Source organism: Panthera onca, chromosome C1 (assembly GCF_046562875.1).
Source record: "Panthera onca isolate mPanOnc1 chromosome C1, mPanOnc1 haplotype 2, whole genome shotgun sequence".
In the NCBI taxonomy this organism is placed as follows: Eukaryota; Metazoa; Chordata; class Mammalia; order Carnivora; family Felidae; genus Panthera; species Panthera onca.
In genome coordinates, this window is record NC_138346.1 from 43,220,987 (window position 1) to 43,238,497 (window position 17,511).

Genomic DNA, 17,511 nt, shown 5'->3' on the forward strand with positions numbered 1-17,511 from the left:
TGGCTGTATCTGTAAGGAGGAGTATTTCCCCAAAGCAAAACAGGACCGAAAAAGGAGATTTGAGGGTACAGGCTGGGCAGGCAAAGCAGCAGAGGCCTTGTCCCATCTCCCTCACTGGACTGCAGGAGGCCCCTTCCTCTCACTAGCCCCAGAACACGGCTCAGTGCCTGGTTATGGCATGTGCCTAGTGGATGTTAACCCTGGGCCACAGTGGATACCGCCAAAAGCACGGACCCGGGACGTAGAGAGGCGGTGCTCTCCCATAGAACTTGACAAAATCAGATGCGTTAGAAGACAACAGATAAACCCAAGCAGCTTAGAGCCAAACAGAAATAGCAGGGGAGGAAGAAACAAGAGAGAAGCACACTTTAGGTAGAAAGTAATCGGAGGGAGCACATCCTTTAAACAAAGTTTTGCTAAAATGAAAGACCAAGGGGCTGAGTGTACCCATTTATCAATTAGGCAATTTCTTGATTGATGACTCGGGGCCTGTACATTGACTTATTTGTGGAACCCCAACTTCAAGATAAAATTACAATGTGGGACTCCCCCACTCGTGACTACAGTACCTCCTACAGTGAACTATTGATCACGTATTGATCTGGAAGATACATTCCTACATATCTTTGTCAGTATTATCGTTTCCAAACATGAAGGACAGCAATATTTAGCCATCAGTATGAGGGACTACTATATATTGAGGAAGCACAATTAGACAAGAAGCATTCTCTATTGAAATTGAGAACGTTATGTGAACAATTATATAAAACATGTCACTGCCTAGACATTTGTAAATCAACATTGTAGTCCATTAATATGAATATGCAACTTATGAAAGGCTGTGAGTACAAAGGTCTTTTTAAAAGTAGGTCACTTCAATAGCAACATACATGCAGGAGTAAATATTGTCTCACATTCCATTCGTGCAAACATGAATATATGCGATGCAGTCAAATAATTTTGCACCAGAATATACATGAAAAATAAGTCACTGAAATAATGTTCAGATTCTGAGGTAAGCGTCCATAAAAATGCTGGCTAATTCTAAAACAGCCAAAATGTGCTTTCCCTGTACAGACACAGAACCACCCAAACGCTAAGGAGAAGGTTAGATTATATATTATCCATCACTGGCTTGTCCTGAAAAGTTTAAATACTCTTGCACTTTTCTAATTATTTCTGTTTCTCTACAAAGATGCCTGATCAACCAGTTAAGTCTAAGTTGTTCAATAATAGCCCTCTTCTATATAAAGATGCTGGCTGGAGAGACCCATGTTCCAAAGTACATCCCTTCTCTGCTAATTGTGTTTTATTTGAAAATGGCTTCATGGTCTCAGTTGAGAGGAGTCCTAAATGTCAATTCTTCAATTCAAGCCAATCTTCCAAAGAAAAATTTTTCTTTAGAAACGAGAGGAATAAAAGCAGAAAGAAAATCTTTCTCACATAAAATATGCTCAAAAAATGGTTGTTGAGTGAACAGTGTCAGGGATCCCAACGTGAGCCTACAGTGCTACCTCATTCTAGAAAATTCTGTCTGGACATCTCAGGGCAACTGGCCAGGAGGACCTGATAGAAATTTATTTACTTCAAGGGATGACGAACTTCCCAGACAAAGTCATCCTAAGAGACTAAAAACTGCCTCAAAACGGTGACTTAGTTGCTCAGGAGAGGATCCAAGTGCTGGCACTTATCTCTTTCCATTCCTCGTCTGGCACCCTGGAGGAGAGAAGATTCCAGGTCAAACCCCAATGTCCCATTTCATACACCTCCATATAAATAAAGTTACCAGCAGTGCCATATCCGTATACTCTCAAAGATTGGGAGAGAGGTCCCATCCCCCACGTTGCCTCAGAGGTCCTGCAGTTGGGCCACTGAGAGGGCTCTGTCTTGTCCCTTGTATGTCAATCAGGGGGATGCAGTGCCCAACGGGGAGAACAGAACAGCCATGAGGCTGGGCGTCTGGCAGGCACTTGTGAAAATCCCTGGAATTAGCATTTCAGAGGAGCACAGCTCGTGGCTTGAACAGGTGCTAGTGAGAGCCTGCAAATTCAGGATATTAATGACAGAGTGACTCCACTGCACCTACAGATTAACAAGCCTGAGTCAACTCAGGGACCAAATAAATGAGCAAGCTCTAGTCACTTTCAAACACTCTTCCCTTCACAAGATTTGACTTCAGTCAAAATCAGAAGACTGTGATGTATCAGGGTACAGGACAACAATGGGAAATATCTGGGTTTATCCTGGTCAATGGTCTGTGGCAATTACCATTTTTTTCTTTAAATCCTCTGGCTGCAGTAAATCAATCTAAGCAACTTCTAAGCTCCTTAGAGATCTGCTTGATTTTTAGTTTTAAATATGCATTCTGGATCATTTCTTTCAATCGTTTTAATGTCATCTTGTCCCATCGTATCTGATAAGCAAAAAAAATGAACTCGGGCTGACATCCTCCGTACCAGAGATGCAGAGCTATTGAGTTAACTAAAGATGGTTCTAAATGCCAGCCTTTAAATGATAACTGATCGGCAAAAAGCAAGCATTGTTTCTGACGGACCATGTCACATTTCTAACTCTTCACTCTGCATTGTGCTACAGCCTGCAACGTCAGCTAACATGGAAAGCGTCAGTACACAACATGACGGGGTGACTTAAAATTGAATGAAAGTCACTATTCAGCCTGAGTAGCCATTCTATGCCATCCATTAGGAGAAATATAAGGGCAAAGAATGAAAGGTTATTTTCAGAAACCATTGTTTAAAATAAGCTACGCTTTCTTGAACGCTTACATAAAACGCGTCTCTCTTCTCTGTATCTTTACTCCATAATTTATTATCGAGAAAGCCAATGCAAAAGATAAATCCTATTCCATTTCCCTAATCAACTTACACTTACCCGTGCCGTCACCCCCATTCCATAATACAGTTTTTGGCTTGGAATCACGGGCCTTTGAAAATCCTGGAGTTGGCGAGGACCTGGGAGATAATAAAGGTCAACCCATTTACCGTGCTGATGAGGAAACGGAGCCAGGATTGTAAAAAGATTTGTCCAAAGTCACATTGCTGATTAGCGGAAAGCTCCTGCTAGAACCTGCACCCCCTTTCAGTCAGTGCCTTTCAATCACACCCTGTGGGGTGTGAGCTGCTGTGATGGAATGCAGTGGGCAGGAGGGCACCTTGCGATTCTTTAGAGCGGCCCAAACAGCAGACAATTAGACCTAACATGCTCTGATCGAATTTCTGCCTTATTTTCATTTCTTGTCACGTTGCGGCAATTTAAAAGAGTTTGCTGTTCACTTAGAGTGGTCAAGAAGCAAACTCCTGTGAATCTGATAAGGAAGGCTGTGTAATCAGCCAAGAATTAAATGAATGGGGAGCCCAAGAATAGACCAAAGAAAACAAGGGAGAGGGCAAGAAATCTGGAGAGAGAGAGAGAGAGAGAGAGAGAGAGAGAGAGAGAGAGCGCATCGGTCGCCACTTGCCGTTGTTCCCATTTCTGAGAAGAGAAAAACAGGGGTCAGAGCCATTAGCTTGTCCAAGGTGACCGGGAAGCAAACATTTACCAAATCTCGTCCGAGCCGCCTTTCCGACAGTCGATAACCAGACTTTTCACAACTTCTTCTCAATTGCCTTTCCAATCTAGATGACCCTTGCGTCAGAGTTACCAGTTCAAGTCAGCCGGTGAGAAATGGTAAGAAGGAAGAAGCACAGAGGGTAGAGTCACACCCTAGAAAGGTACTTCTGAGAGCTGGCTGTATCTCAGGGCTGGGAGAGACCTGCAGGGAGGATTTCAGGAGAGCCACAATGTCTCCCCATCTACCACCAAGGCTTGAAACAACAATGGCTGCTTTGTGTTAAGGCTCGTTGCTCTTCGTGCACAGATTGCTCACCCTGCGGTGAGTGCGTGGTATCTCCCATGTTGCCCTCATTAACACATTCAACCAAATGCAGTTTCTCTTCGCCACTCTGCTAGACTCCCTTAGTTCTGCGACTGTCGCACTCATCTCCAACTTTGCTTCCCTTTGTGAATGTGCATCAGTCAGTTGCTACATAAGATACCCTCCCTTTTTGAAAATGGAGATGCGTACCCGGTTCGGGACAGCTGGCCTTTCCCCCACGGTCTCTGCTCCCTCAAGGGCTGCCTCTCAGCGATTCACATCTCCGTAGGAACTGGACCAAAGTGTCGAGACCTGAAAATCTGAACAGTGCTCTCTGATGACCTTTTTCCGTATCTTGGCCTTCCAGTTCTCTTCCGGGTTGTCCTTCCACACTTCCTCGGCTGAAAAACATTCTGCCTGACCCAGGAGACGGAGGCAAAGAAGACCGGCAAGAGTGGGATGTTTTGTTGTTGTTGGTTGACCTCACAACCTCACTCCCACTCAACGCCCCACACTGATGTGAACTTCAAAAGCATCCTGTTCTCTTTGGCATTTTTCAAAAGCTTTCATTCTTTCTGAGTCTTAACCTTTCTAACTCTCCTCATGAAGTTTCCTGTGTGTATTTCATGTTTATACTAGGTCATTTACTTATTCTTCCTTTCTTTGAGCACAGCTGTTTAAACCTGAGACAGCCCAACTGGCTGGTCCTCAGCCAGCCTTAGAGCCTCCACGATACCGCCCTTTCTATCTCTTCATGAGGACAGGTATATTTACTTCAGAAGTATACTTTTCAGAATTACATTTTTAGAGCCTCTTTTTTTCTCTCCTGAGTCACCTTGCCTATTAGAGTCTTGGCGTTGCAGAGTCCTGAGGCAGAAGGGACCATTGCTTATTCCAGGAACTAAGAGATGACATTGAAGCAGTTAAGGCAAAGGTTAGGGATTTTGGCACCTTTAACCTTCAGCCTTTGGCCATTAGCCCGAATCACAATTAGAATGACATCACCGCCTCTTCTCTCTGCTGAACACCTCAGGGCCACTTCACTACCTGTAGGGGAAGGAAGAGGAGAGGGAACTCAGGACTCTTAGGGGTAGCCATCCTTAACACACCTGATAGAAGCCATTGTGAGGAAAACCAATGGTGGCTACAGGGAGACCTAAAATGCTCTGCAGGCTCTGAGCGGCTAACAACCCCTTTCTCATGAAGAGCAAAGCCACCGATAACAAGGCGTGAGTTTTCACACCTCAGGAAGGAGTGCAACTAATCCTGTATGGGGAAAGGCACCTACGGTTTCCCTTCTGCCATTCATGGGGGCCCCAACGTGCACTAAAATTTGCCCCAACCCCAAGCCCCATTTGGACCCAATGATTCCTTGGCTGCTGAGATGTGGCCAGCAAGCAACAGCAACCTGAAGACGCTCTCTGCCCGCCTGTGAGTCATACCTTCTGTCACTAGGCATCATGGGGCCTCTCTTCACTGACTAACCACGGCCAGTAGTGGAGCTTCCAGCCAAGACAGGTGTTCCCGCTGCTCCTTTTGATGTCACAGTGCCCCAGACAGCTGCCAGAAATGAATGACTGAGTACCTCAGGCCTCCTCCCTCCCACCCTCAACCTCCACCTTCCCAGAATCCATTTCCTTACCGGAAAATTGGAGAGCTCTGGGAACACTCCAGAGAGTCCTCAGGTAGGGTTCTCACCACTTCAGTAGACACCACTCCGGGATGCCAGCCTGGTACCTCTGAGAGAGAGTAAATGGCAATGGCGAGCTTCTGCTCGCGTTAGGTGCTGGGGCCCGACACATAAGAGCAAGACTGGGAGCGCAGTTTCCATTGTCAGAATTTTCCATAATCTGCCAACCAGTGCTTTTGCCGTATTCATAATTCCAGTCCTTGGATGCGGAGGCCCGTACCGATCTGCGTGGCTGCTTTTTAAAGACGAAACGCAAAAGGTATATGTATGCTCCAACATGGCCGCAATTTTAGCTGTTCAGAGAACACAGCAAGATAAATAACCATGCCATGAGAAATTACAGCATTATGTACTGCAATAAATATGACAAATGATAGGCCAGATATTCATTGGCTCATAACAGTTGGCAGGCATAACCATCTGTGGATCCAAAGTTCGAACTATTTGTTTTCTCTCCTTCAGCTGCCTTGATCTTTGTCTACCTTAGCTGGAAGCTCTGATCTTTAAGGTAGCCTGGACAAGCTTGCAAAACCTCTGACTTTATTGGGTTTTAATTAAGAAATACAGGTATTGCCACAGAAAAGTCCAACCTTTCCATGTGTATGAGAAAGAAAACACAACAAGAGATCTCGTGCCCCTTTCTTAATGTGGAGAAGCTTTTTACTTGCAAAGAATCTGAAGGCAGGAGAGGCAGACCTAAGGATAATTAAGAAAAATGATGGTGTTTGTTGCCACAGAAGAAATAAATCTTCTGTGTCTCTCGTTTATTTATTGATTAAACAAGGAACCCTACAATGGATTGAAGCTCCTGCTTTGGTCACTAGAAAGGTAACATGGAAGTCCATTATTTCATTATGTGAAATGCTAATCTATATTTCTCATTTAGAACCTAAATCCTCTGCTCGGTTGAAATCTCAGCTTACACCCCTGATAAGAGAAAGCCTAATGAGCCCTAATGTCGCCACAGCCAAACTTGCCCAATTAGACAAGCTGCTCCACAAAAAAAAAGTACACTGTGAACTTCTAATGCAGAATCTTGACAGTTAGAGTTGAAAAATCCATGCTAAGAAAAAGCAGATTTTTAAACAGGTGTCTTTCTAAGCAGATACTTCCTGCCTTGATTCTGATTCTCCCTTCTTAGCCCTGTAGTAGGGTATCAGGCAGGGTTTCACCAGAATGTCAGACAAAAGGATTTTCCGGGCAGTGAAAGGTGCGAACAGAGTTCCCTGTAATACATCTACCCCCCCCTCCCGCCCCCACTCCAACTATTCCGACCTGGGTATGAGACCACTGAGCAGAACAACTGATTTCCTGATCGTTAGGCTTTTGTCTTCTATATGAATGTTCCCCTTTCAGCACTCATTAAAATAAAGCAAAATGACCGTACCCAAGAGCTAAATTCTTTCTACCTTCCTCGCACACAAAACACCAAACTAAATAGATCTTGAGGGCAGATTTTGGAAAAACAAAACCGCAGGGTTATGAGAGCCCTTTGCTACCTCTTCTTATCCAGGTAGGGCACCGTCAGATACATTGCTACAGTGACGTAAATCTATTCAGTAATATTTATTGGCCAAATGTGCACTGAGTACATTCTACGTACACAGCAGGATGTAGAGTTTTTTGGGGGGGAGGGGAGAACGGCATAAAAGTAAAGTGGACATGGCCCGCTCTTTAGAGCTTCCAGACCATGAAGACAGATCATTCAATTAGAGGACAGAGAGGACTTCAGTTGTTCACGAGGGACACAGGTGGCACCGGGGGATCAGAGGTGAGAGACACTCAGCTCAGAGAACAAACCAGGGGAGGTTTCCTGGAGGAGATCGTACTTGAAGAAAGGGACCACTTCAACACGGTGACATGGGGAAGTAGAAGGGCACCCCAGACAGAGGAAGAAACATGAAAACACAAAAGCGGGAAAGTAGAAAAGTACTTTGGAGCCAAGTAGAGTCAGAAAATGAACAAACTACCAGGCACGGAAGCAAGCGTGGAAAGTTGTTCACTCATAAATACTAACTGAACATCTCTCTTAGTCTATTTCTGGCACGCTTCAGGGCACCGAGCGGACAGTAGTGAACGAAACAAACAAAATCCCTGCTCCCACGGTTATTTCCTAGCTGGGGAAGATATGTACAACTATCTAATGTATCAGATGTTTTTTTTTTTTTTAACTTATGTGAGTTACGTGTATGTTTTCACATTATGAGATGATGGAAAGCCAGGAGTTACAGAAGGTGTTCAGGAGAATTTTTCTCATAAGGTAACTCTTGGGCAGAAACCTACAGGGGAGGGTAAATTAAGGGTCTACTTTGGAAAAGAGAAGTCCCAGCTAGAACGTCAACCTCTCCAAGCCAGACGAGGAGTGAATTGCAAACGTGTTCCAGCTAATTCGACTGAGAGCATTGACGAGGCTGTCAAAGTGGACTTCCTTCACCCGGGGCTTTGGGACTCTGATTCTCCCTATTCACAGCTAAAATGTGTGGAGGTTAGAAAGCCCACCTGCACTCCCCTACTTCTCTGGCTGATGTGAACTATAAAAAGTAATAATGTGGTCTTTGTGTCTAACAGCCACATCTTCTTTCCTAGTAAATTCAGCATAAACCTTCTCCGAGATGATAGATCAAGAAATGTGTGATAGCAGGTGCTGTTCCTGCTGTCGGGCAGCCGGGAAGGAGCAGGGAGTGACTGATGGCCATTTCCTCCCCATAACGAGTGCTGCTCACATCTTTCCTGTGACTTAGGGACCTGGCCCTGCTTGGTTAGTCCTAGCACCCTCACCCTCTCCCTGCACCCTTCAGGCACCACTCTGATTTCCATTTTTCCCACATCACCTATCACGGCTTCAGTGTATTATTAACACAAGTTATCATGTCATGGGAGAGGTGCTCTCTTGATGGCTTGGGTATCTCAACAGTCTCTCAGTTGATAAGCTCTTAGAACCACCCAGGTAAGAACGGCTGCACAGCACAGCCTTGGATCGAACTGAACAGACAAGAAAGACCGCATTTCCAGATGCCTGCAGCAACCTTTAGGTCAGTTTCCGTCTCTGACCCAAGAATAGAAAGAGGCAGGAAAAGAATCCACCAGCGTTAATGTGACGAGAAATGCAAGGTGATGTGTCAGAAATAACAATGCAGGTCAAGCTGGCGTTTGTTGTTACTGAAAGTGACGAGCCATATGCCTTCCCCTATAACTGCTTTTGCTCCTCCAGGAAAAAGAACTCTGTGTCAGTCATTATCTTTCCAGGGCAGCAGAATATGAAGATTTTTCCTATTATGAAACGATGGCCCCATCGTCTCTCCTGGTATGCGGCATTGTTTTTTAAAAACAGTAATTATTCACATAACTCCATTCTCAAAAAGCACTTGATAGGATTTTCAAGCTTTAAGGTACATATAAATCACCTGAACCTTGCTAAAAATTAGATTCTGGTTCAGGGGGCCTGGGGTGTGGCCTAAATTTTGATTACTGACTACTCCTGGGTAAAAGTCTGTTGGACTGCCAACCACATTTCATGTAGCACGACATTAAACAGTATCTTCAGAATTATATTTTTGATTACTCTATTTCGTTCTGCTTTATAGAAGATGCCAATTTTCCTACTAAATTTGGATTTTGATCAGGGCCCATGCTCTTCCAGGGCAAGCAAGTTCTCTGATGGCAGCATTTGAATATCTTGACTTTTTAACAATTATGGTTGGTCATGTATTACTGTTCCCAGTGTTAGCTGGAATCTTTACAATTCATGCTCTGCATTTTATTAATGTGTAGACACTATGCTGATGAGTTGAAGTGCAGAAGTTTTCTTTCTTAACTTTTGAGAAAGCTAGTGACTAAATCCTTGAGAAACCCAGTAAGCAGGAATCTGTTTGTTTAAGAAATACTCTATTTCCTTGGAAAATATTAAAAGCATATCACCTTTCTGGAGGCAAAAAAAAATGCTATTTTACTCGTTTCTCGGTAGAGCGAGAACTGTGAAAAATCATGGAAGGGAACTGAGAATAAAAATAATTGTATTTTACATTTTGATTCAGATCCTGTAATTTCAAAGAAAGCCTTTGAAGACAGATTGATTTTGATAATTTCCTGCATTCCACTTAACATCACCTGGAGCCAATCAAGAGAAATCAGAATATCTTGCTCTGACATTTGGGTGTGAAGCGAAAACAACACCTTTATATTTTAAACATCGCTGTTTCTCATAGTGAGAGGTTGAGAGGCTGAGAGGTTGGAAGTTCTGGCTTCAGCCATGCGCAGAAGAAGGGGACACAGCATTTGGCCCACAGATAAATTCAAATTAGATTTGCTAAGCTGGTAGTTCTGTCTGAAACCCTCTTAAGTAGAATCTGTTGATCAAGCCAAAGTGTATCCTGTAGTTCGTTTTGCATACAAACATCCCCTAAAGTCTGTGGTTGAGAATATTTTATTTCCTTAAAACCCATGCCAATTTTAAGATTGTCAATTTATTTTCAAATTGCAGAGTTGGGATGGTATTTGAGTATGCAGGAGGATATATTGCTCGATTGTCATTTAACCATAGATTAAATGTCTGCATAAAAAGGAATGCATTTTACAATTTTCAAATTGATGAAAGTTTTATGGGAAGATGTAATGAGAATAAGGATGTATTTTATGCAGGAGGAAATGCTGTCTGGCACTGAGAACGATAGACAAGGATTTAAGAGTCTAGGAATGAATTGGTGGCATCGCAAAAGATGCCTTCGGGCAAAGATGCTCCAAGATAGGTCAAAAGAGCATCAACTGAATCTTAGAGGCCCGCAGCTTGCTTTGTAACCTCAAAGGCTTTCAGGCTCCCAGGTGAAAGGAGAGGGTAGGATCGCCTCAGATCTGGCTGTGTGAGGTTGGACGCAGAATTGAAAGCAGTGTAACATAGAGCAGAGAGGGCATAACGTGGTGGTCAGAGGCATGGATTCCCCAACCAGATTGCCCGCGTCTGAGTCCACTTTCTAGCTGTGTGACTTTGGGCAGGTTACTTAACTTCCTAGTGCCTCAGTTTCTGAGCTATAAAAATGAAAATCAAAATAGTGTCTACCTCAAAAGGTTGCTATGAGGATTGAGTGAGTGATATTTGCATGATGCTCAGATCAACCCCCGGTGTAAGTGTCAGTACTTTGCGTTTGTCAAACAAATGAATGAGCAATAGAGCAAAGTGGTTTAGGCATACGTTCTCTAGATTCAGATTGCCTAGTTTCAAATAGCTCTGCCGCTCAACTGGGTAAGTTATTAGTCTAGCTGCAGAGTAGGTTACTCGTACCCAAGTCTACCATTACTTGAGTGGTCTTGGGCAAGTTCGTAGCCTATCTGAAGCTTGGCTTATTCCTGTAGCAGTATACTCCCTAAGATTGATGTATATCCGTTCTCTCCCCCATACCAGTCTTGTCAGCAGATTCGGTAAGTGCGTCTTTAACTCACTGGAAAACAGTAAACAAGAAAGAGCCAAGGAAAGAAAACAACGCAAAAACCCTGTGGTGTTACACTAACGATACTCTTCCAGGTTAGCATCCATGCATTAATCAACCCTCTCTGGGCATAGTTGTTCATCAATTACGACTCCACATCACAGTGCTGTCAGGCAGCCCAAGTTCACAAAAAATAATCTCTTTTTCCTGCGTGTTTTCTAACACACAGCACATGAGGAGAACACCTTCCATCTATATAGCACGCTACTGTTTTGCAAAGCCTTTCACATCCAGTATTTTATTTAACTAGACATATTGTAAGAAAGTCATTTGTCTTTGAAGAAGCAGCTTTGAGGAAATTTCCAAACTTAATTTAAAACCATACTTTCTCTACCAGCAGAAGTTATCATTGAAAACAGTATTTCCATCGATGGTTCCTTTTGGGTGATAGACCACAGACAGTTCCTCGCTGGATGTTGGCTGCAGACGGCAAAGCCACCCCAACATTAAAATAGCTCTTGGTGTTCTCACCTCTCCTCTTCGCCCTGCTTCTGTCCCAATCCCATATTTCCTATTATTTTGAAAACATCTCAGGTTACATTAAAAGTATATTCTGTGTTTTCACTCGCTCGAAATCTCTACACACTTATCATGATAGCAGGTCCGTCTGTAACTATCTTTCCTTGCTCTCAGTACCTCAAGATAATGTGTATGCTGCCTTAGCCACACTTAGTTTGCATCGTCTAAACATTAGTGGTCCCCCAACATCCCTGAATGCACGTCCTGTTACTCCTGACCATGACCTCCCGGCCCAAGACGTACTTAATTATTTACGACTTGGACTTCTCTTTGACTTCATTAAATGAGTCCATAGACAGCTCAGCCACTTTCCTGGGGCATCTAAGGTGATTCCAAAACACATGAGAGATTGGGGAGTTAAAAGGAACAGCAGAGATGGGCTGCCATGGTCTCACTCTTGCTGCTTCCCAGCTTCTTGTCGTCCTTTTCACTCACATTCCATGCGTGGAAATCAGTCACTTCACTTCGATAATTATGGTCTTCATCTCACTCTGTGCAGTGAATGAATGCAAACTCTGTGGGCCACACAATCTTCTCAAGACCCGTTTTCTCCCCTCTCCCCCACCCAGAATCCTCCATTTCAGACAAACAAGCCCCTAGAGATTCCATGCGCCTGGCTCTCTCTCCCCTGACTTCCTATCTTTCCCAAGAAGTTCATTTTATTTACTTAACAGACATTTATATCAAGTTCTTCGTCTGTGTCGGTCCTGTTCGAAGTGCCTTAGGCAGGTTAGCCCATTTAATGCTCATAACAACACTCATGGGTAAAATTATTATCAGCTTACAAATGAGAAAACTAAAAGAGAGAGAAGTTAAGTGGTTTACATAACAATTTCAAGCCGAGTGGCAGAGAGAGGATGGGATGTGGGCAACTGGGTCTAGAATCTGTGCTTAACTGGACTCTGCCTCCCCACGCGTCTGTCTGTGATGTGTATTGATCTGCCCGAGGCTCACTTAAGCTCCGTCAAGGTCGGAGCACGGCTCCTCTTATATCCCGAGCATCTCTGAAGCAGTTGTGTTTCTCCAACACAGGCTTCGGTAGCTGGTGACCCACTCGCATGGGAAAATAAATAATAACTCGAATTTAGTGAGATGAGTTTCATGGACCCTAGTATTGCTGTATTCCGTGAAGAAGGTAATTTTTACACCGATACTCCTGAACAGCATCTGAATTTAGAGATGTGAATGCATTGTTTCAATGTGAAAGGAAATAAAGAAGAAACCAAAGTAACACTACAAGCCAGACTTGTAACTTCTTTTTCTTGTGGGGAAAAAGCATAACCCGTGTAGGAAAATACAGAGGGAGACAATTTTACAAGAAATGAAAATGTCCACGTCCACTTCATAACCACCTTCTTCTCTTACACTAACCTCTGGTAGTAAAACCCTAGAAAGCACCCAACAATTATACAGACCTTCTATTTTGCCAGTCCAAGTATTTTCAGCTCTAGACTCTTACATTGTTTTTAGTATTTCATCTTGCCTAATAAATTACCAGCAATGTACTGGCCTAAAATATTTATAATCAGGAGCACGGAAAGGATGGCAAATTTCTGTCAAAATAACTCACCCGCATCGATTTTGCATGAAACCAGGCCTTGCCTATTATTATCTGGCTCTGAAAGAAAAAAAAAAAAAAAAGGAGAAATTTTTAATCTTCCCCAGTGTCTCTATTCCACCCACCAACAACCACTGCCTGTTTCTCAAGGAAATCCTCCTTACCTTCACCACCGTCGCAAAAAAAAAAAAAAAAAAAAAAAAAAAAAAGCATCGTGCCACTCAAGAAGCAAATTTTCTCCAAATGAGTAGGAACTGAATATTAAAGCAGGTTACTTCACACCCAAAAAATGTAGCTTAAGTTTTCACCTCTCAGAGACTCAAAAAGTTAAAAACGCAAGATTGGTGAACAAAACATGATATATTTCACCTTCATCATTTAAGTATTTTCCTAAATGTTGGAAAATATTTTTTGTTGAATTGCTGGAGCATATGTTTGAGTTATAGCAGTTGTCGTGTCATTTAATTTCTTCTTATCAATAGATGAAATAAAATACTTCTCATATATCTTATGCCAGTCCTTAAGAGATAAGATCGATAAGACGCAGCCTGTATCCAAGGTATGGTTGTCATTCAATAATGCAATTGCGAAGGAAGGAAAGGATACACCTCAAACACTTAATTTTATAGACACTGTAAAGTACATTCGTACATGATCAAAAAAGAACCACAAATAATTGTGCGAGAAAGGGCTCACTCTCTGTTGGACAAACTGGCTACACAGGGAGAGGAAATATCTCTGCCTATGTCCCATATCAAAATGTACACATATTTCCCAATGCACAAAGGGGTTATATTCCAATAAACGCATCCTATGTGAAAACAAAAATGCACTTAATACACCCAACCTCCTGAATATGACAGCTTAGCCTCACCCATCTTAAGTGTGCTCATAACACCTCCATTTGCCTATAGTTGGGCAAAATTATCTAACACAAAGCCTATTTTTATAACAAAGTGTTGGATATCTAACGTAATTTATTGAACATCTCATGTAATTTATTGAACACTGTGCTGAAGTGAAAAATAGAATTGTCGTACAGATACAGAATAATTATAAATGCATCCGTTGGTGACCCTCATGACCATGTGGTTGACTGGGAGCTGAAGCTCACTGCCACTCGCCCAGCATCATAAGACAGTACCTTACCGCATAGCACTAGCCCAAGTAAAGATCAAAATTCAAAATCCTATGTATGGTTTCTCTTAAATGCATATGACTTTTGTGCCACTATAGTCAAAAATTGTAACTTGAACCATTGTAGATTGGAGACCATCTATATTTAGAAATACACATTTTAAAAATTAAATGTAAGAATGTTAAAAATATATAAAATACCCCCCCAAAATATAATAAATACTTAACCCCTGAGTAGGCAAGAAATTCATAGCAACAGAAACAAATATGGATAGTAGTTAATCATTTTACTAAATTACTTTTAATCTTCAAATGTTTAAAACTACCATTAGCATCCTAAGAATAATATATTGGAAAAAATAATAATATATCTGACAAAATTCTTGTATACAAAATGTTACATGGAGACTATTGAGAAAGCTTTTCTTGAGTAAGAAAAATAATAAAATATTACTAAGACAATGAGCAAAGAACATGAATAAATATTCATAAAAGAATAAATACAAGTGACCAGTTGACACAAAAGAAAATATCTCCTTCTCACTAAGAATCAGAAATACTTAGTAAAATATGTTTGCCAATTGTCTTTTTAAAGGATTTTAAAAATTAAAAAACTCAATTGTAAGGACTATGTGGGAAGAAAGCGATCTCAAAGACTGTGCCATGTGTATAAATTGCTGTCATCTTTTCTTGAAAGCAATTCGGCAAGAGAGATCAAGGACTTTGAAAACAATTAAACATTTTAGCCCAGTAATCCTCCCAATAAGAATCTAGCTAAAGGCATTAAAAGACACTTATATGCCAGATTGTTTGGTGTAATAGTACTTTGTAACCAATTTTCTGAAAACAAAGGAATAGTTTTAGAATTTAGAATTCTAGTTTTAGAATATCTATGATAAAATACTATGCAACTATGTTTAAATTTATAATTTAAAGGAATATTTCGTAACTTGAAGTAATGTTTTCAATATATGAATGAGCCAAACTAGCAAGATATTACACTGTACATAAAGTGATCTCAATTTTACATAAAAAATAAACACATATTAAGGCATTTAAAAGGCCAGTATTTTAATAGAGATTACCCATTAGTGATTAGATTGTAAATAATTTTTATATTTTTCTTTATACTTTCCTGAATTTTCTATACTTACTATGAGGAAAAAATAAGATCTTATGTATACATTTATTGATAGAAATATACTTAAAGGAAGAAGACTAGCTCTCTGGGATGATTTGGAAAACTGAAGACAGACCCTAGCATAAATAAAGTACATGATTGCCTCTAGTAAGACTAAAAATTTGCCAGAAACAAGTTCCTGAAATGATGTCTCCCAGTACTATTGATCTGCAGTTATTGTTGAGAGACAAATCTCCCTGGGTCTCTCATGTTTTAGCAGGTGTTTATTCTTGCCTATCTTCTTAACTATGTTTGCTTAGTGAAAAGCCTTGGAATATACAGTGTCTCCATCCAGAGGAAACAGCAGACACACCTACTGCCCATTATAAAAGATTTGGGTTCACTATGTTCTGGATTCCCCTCCTGTAACACAACCCACTGTATGTGCAGGTGCCACCTGACCCCCTTCCCACCACTCTGTGAGAATTACGACCCATATCTGGCTAGTAATACTACTGTGAGTAATAAACAGCCCTTTGTCACTGACCCTAGTGTTTCGTATCTTCTGCCAGCATCCACGAAACTGACAGGCTAACATGTTAGTTTGCAAGTAGGGTAAAGTCTCAGACTTTTCACAGATCTTCACAATTATCGGATTAAAGATGAGTATCTTTGGTTTTAAATTTTTTCTATTAAAATGAACATACATTTATGAAGATAGTACTTAAATTTCTTCATCATTTATAACCTTTAATATGAAAGAATCTATAACATTCTTTGTTATAAACAAGATTCACAGAGAGGAAGATATGATAAGAATGTATCATGCATCATTAATAGTTGAGCTCAGTAGATAATGGTACACACAAAACAGGAGAACTCTTTTGAAGGGGAAATAAGGAGAAGCAGACAACCAGGGAATAAGGTGATCATGTAATTTATTGTCACTTTGGAGTATGAAAAGGGTGTTACAGAGCAATAGAAAAGGGTATTAGATTTAGAGCATATAATAAACTACAAAATCACTAAAAAGGGTGTTCAGGCTACTCTGTACCCCATGCCTACTTTCCCACACCTAGAGCGCTTTCAACACTGCAACAGCACAATGTCAAGTTCAATAACACTGATTGATTGACAAATGTGGGACTTTGGGGCAACCTACCACAGAGACTGGAAAGATTGTTTTTTATAGTCTTTGACAGGATGGTTTGGAACTGGTCACAATTTGGATTTTTTTTTTTTCAAGGAGGACAGAATATGTTTTTGAGTAGAAGGTTTTTCCCAGTGGAGAAATTTACAAGAAAAAGTAATAAGGTCGACTTGAAAGCAAATCCAGCTCCACTTTTGTTTTCCAAGACTGAATGCTCTCTGTGGCACACAGCCCCACCTAGAGAGCCCTAGGACCACGCCTATGACGATTTCCAGCTCAGCCTTAACCAAGATTGATGGTAGACATGATTCCCATGAAATGCTCTTGCAGTCTGCTTCCCTAACCTATGAATTGTTTTCAGTTAAATTGTTGTCTAGGAGAGAAAAAAAAAATCAATAAATGGATTGAGTTTTTTATTAAAAACTCTCCAAGAAATCAGATTCAAATGATGAAAGAGTTAAAAAGAAATAAAGTAGCCCATTCAAATGCTTGTATCATAGAGGAGTCATATTATTGTTAAGTGGTGACAAGTGGATACAAAGGTAGCAAGACACTTGAAGACTGAAAATCTCAATTCTTCAAAACTCCACAGGCTTCTCACCTTTCTGTAGTCTTCAGATAAGGGAAACTTGGGACCACTGCTTCTAAGAGAATTCTGCACTTCAGAAAAACTAATAAGTAAAATCAAATTTAATCTTGATGAAAATGACCTCTATTTGGATAGAAAAAACGTTAGCTCATGGGACCAGAGGAGTCTATTAAAACATGTGGAAAACATCCTTCAGTTAGTACTGTTTTAACTGTAGTGCTCTATCTGCATAATCTTGGATAAAGCCAGTTATGATGCTGGATTTCCCTAACCCACACTGAAGCTAGCTAGCTCTATTTTCTCTCATCTCTGCTTCAAGGGAAAAAAAAAAAGTAAAAGAAAATAGGAAAAGCTCCTAGATTTCTTACATGATGTGTGAATCCACTTAACACAA

The 17,511-nt window shown here is 41.2% G+C and overlaps 1 long non-coding RNA gene across 2 annotated transcripts; it reads right to left on the minus strand.

Annotated features, from left to right (window-relative positions):
* Positions 1–1,530: 1,530 nt before the first annotated feature.
* On the minus strand, positions 1,531–5,958 carry LOC132673341 (uncharacterized). Of its 2 annotated transcripts, XR_013557042.2 has the most exons (5): positions 5,317–5,958; positions 4,826–4,921; positions 3,479–4,291; positions 2,893–2,972; positions 1,532–1,716 (listed from the first exon to the last, which is right to left on the minus strand). It is a non-coding gene; the product is annotated as an uncharacterized LOC132673341 (long non-coding RNA). The 2 variants fall into 2 exon arrangements; XR_013557041.2 differs by lacking the exons at positions 4,826–4,921; positions 5,317–5,958 and having other exon boundaries at positions 1,531–1,716; positions 3,479–4,819.
* Between the last annotated feature and the right edge of the window lie 11,553 nt (positions 5,959–17,511).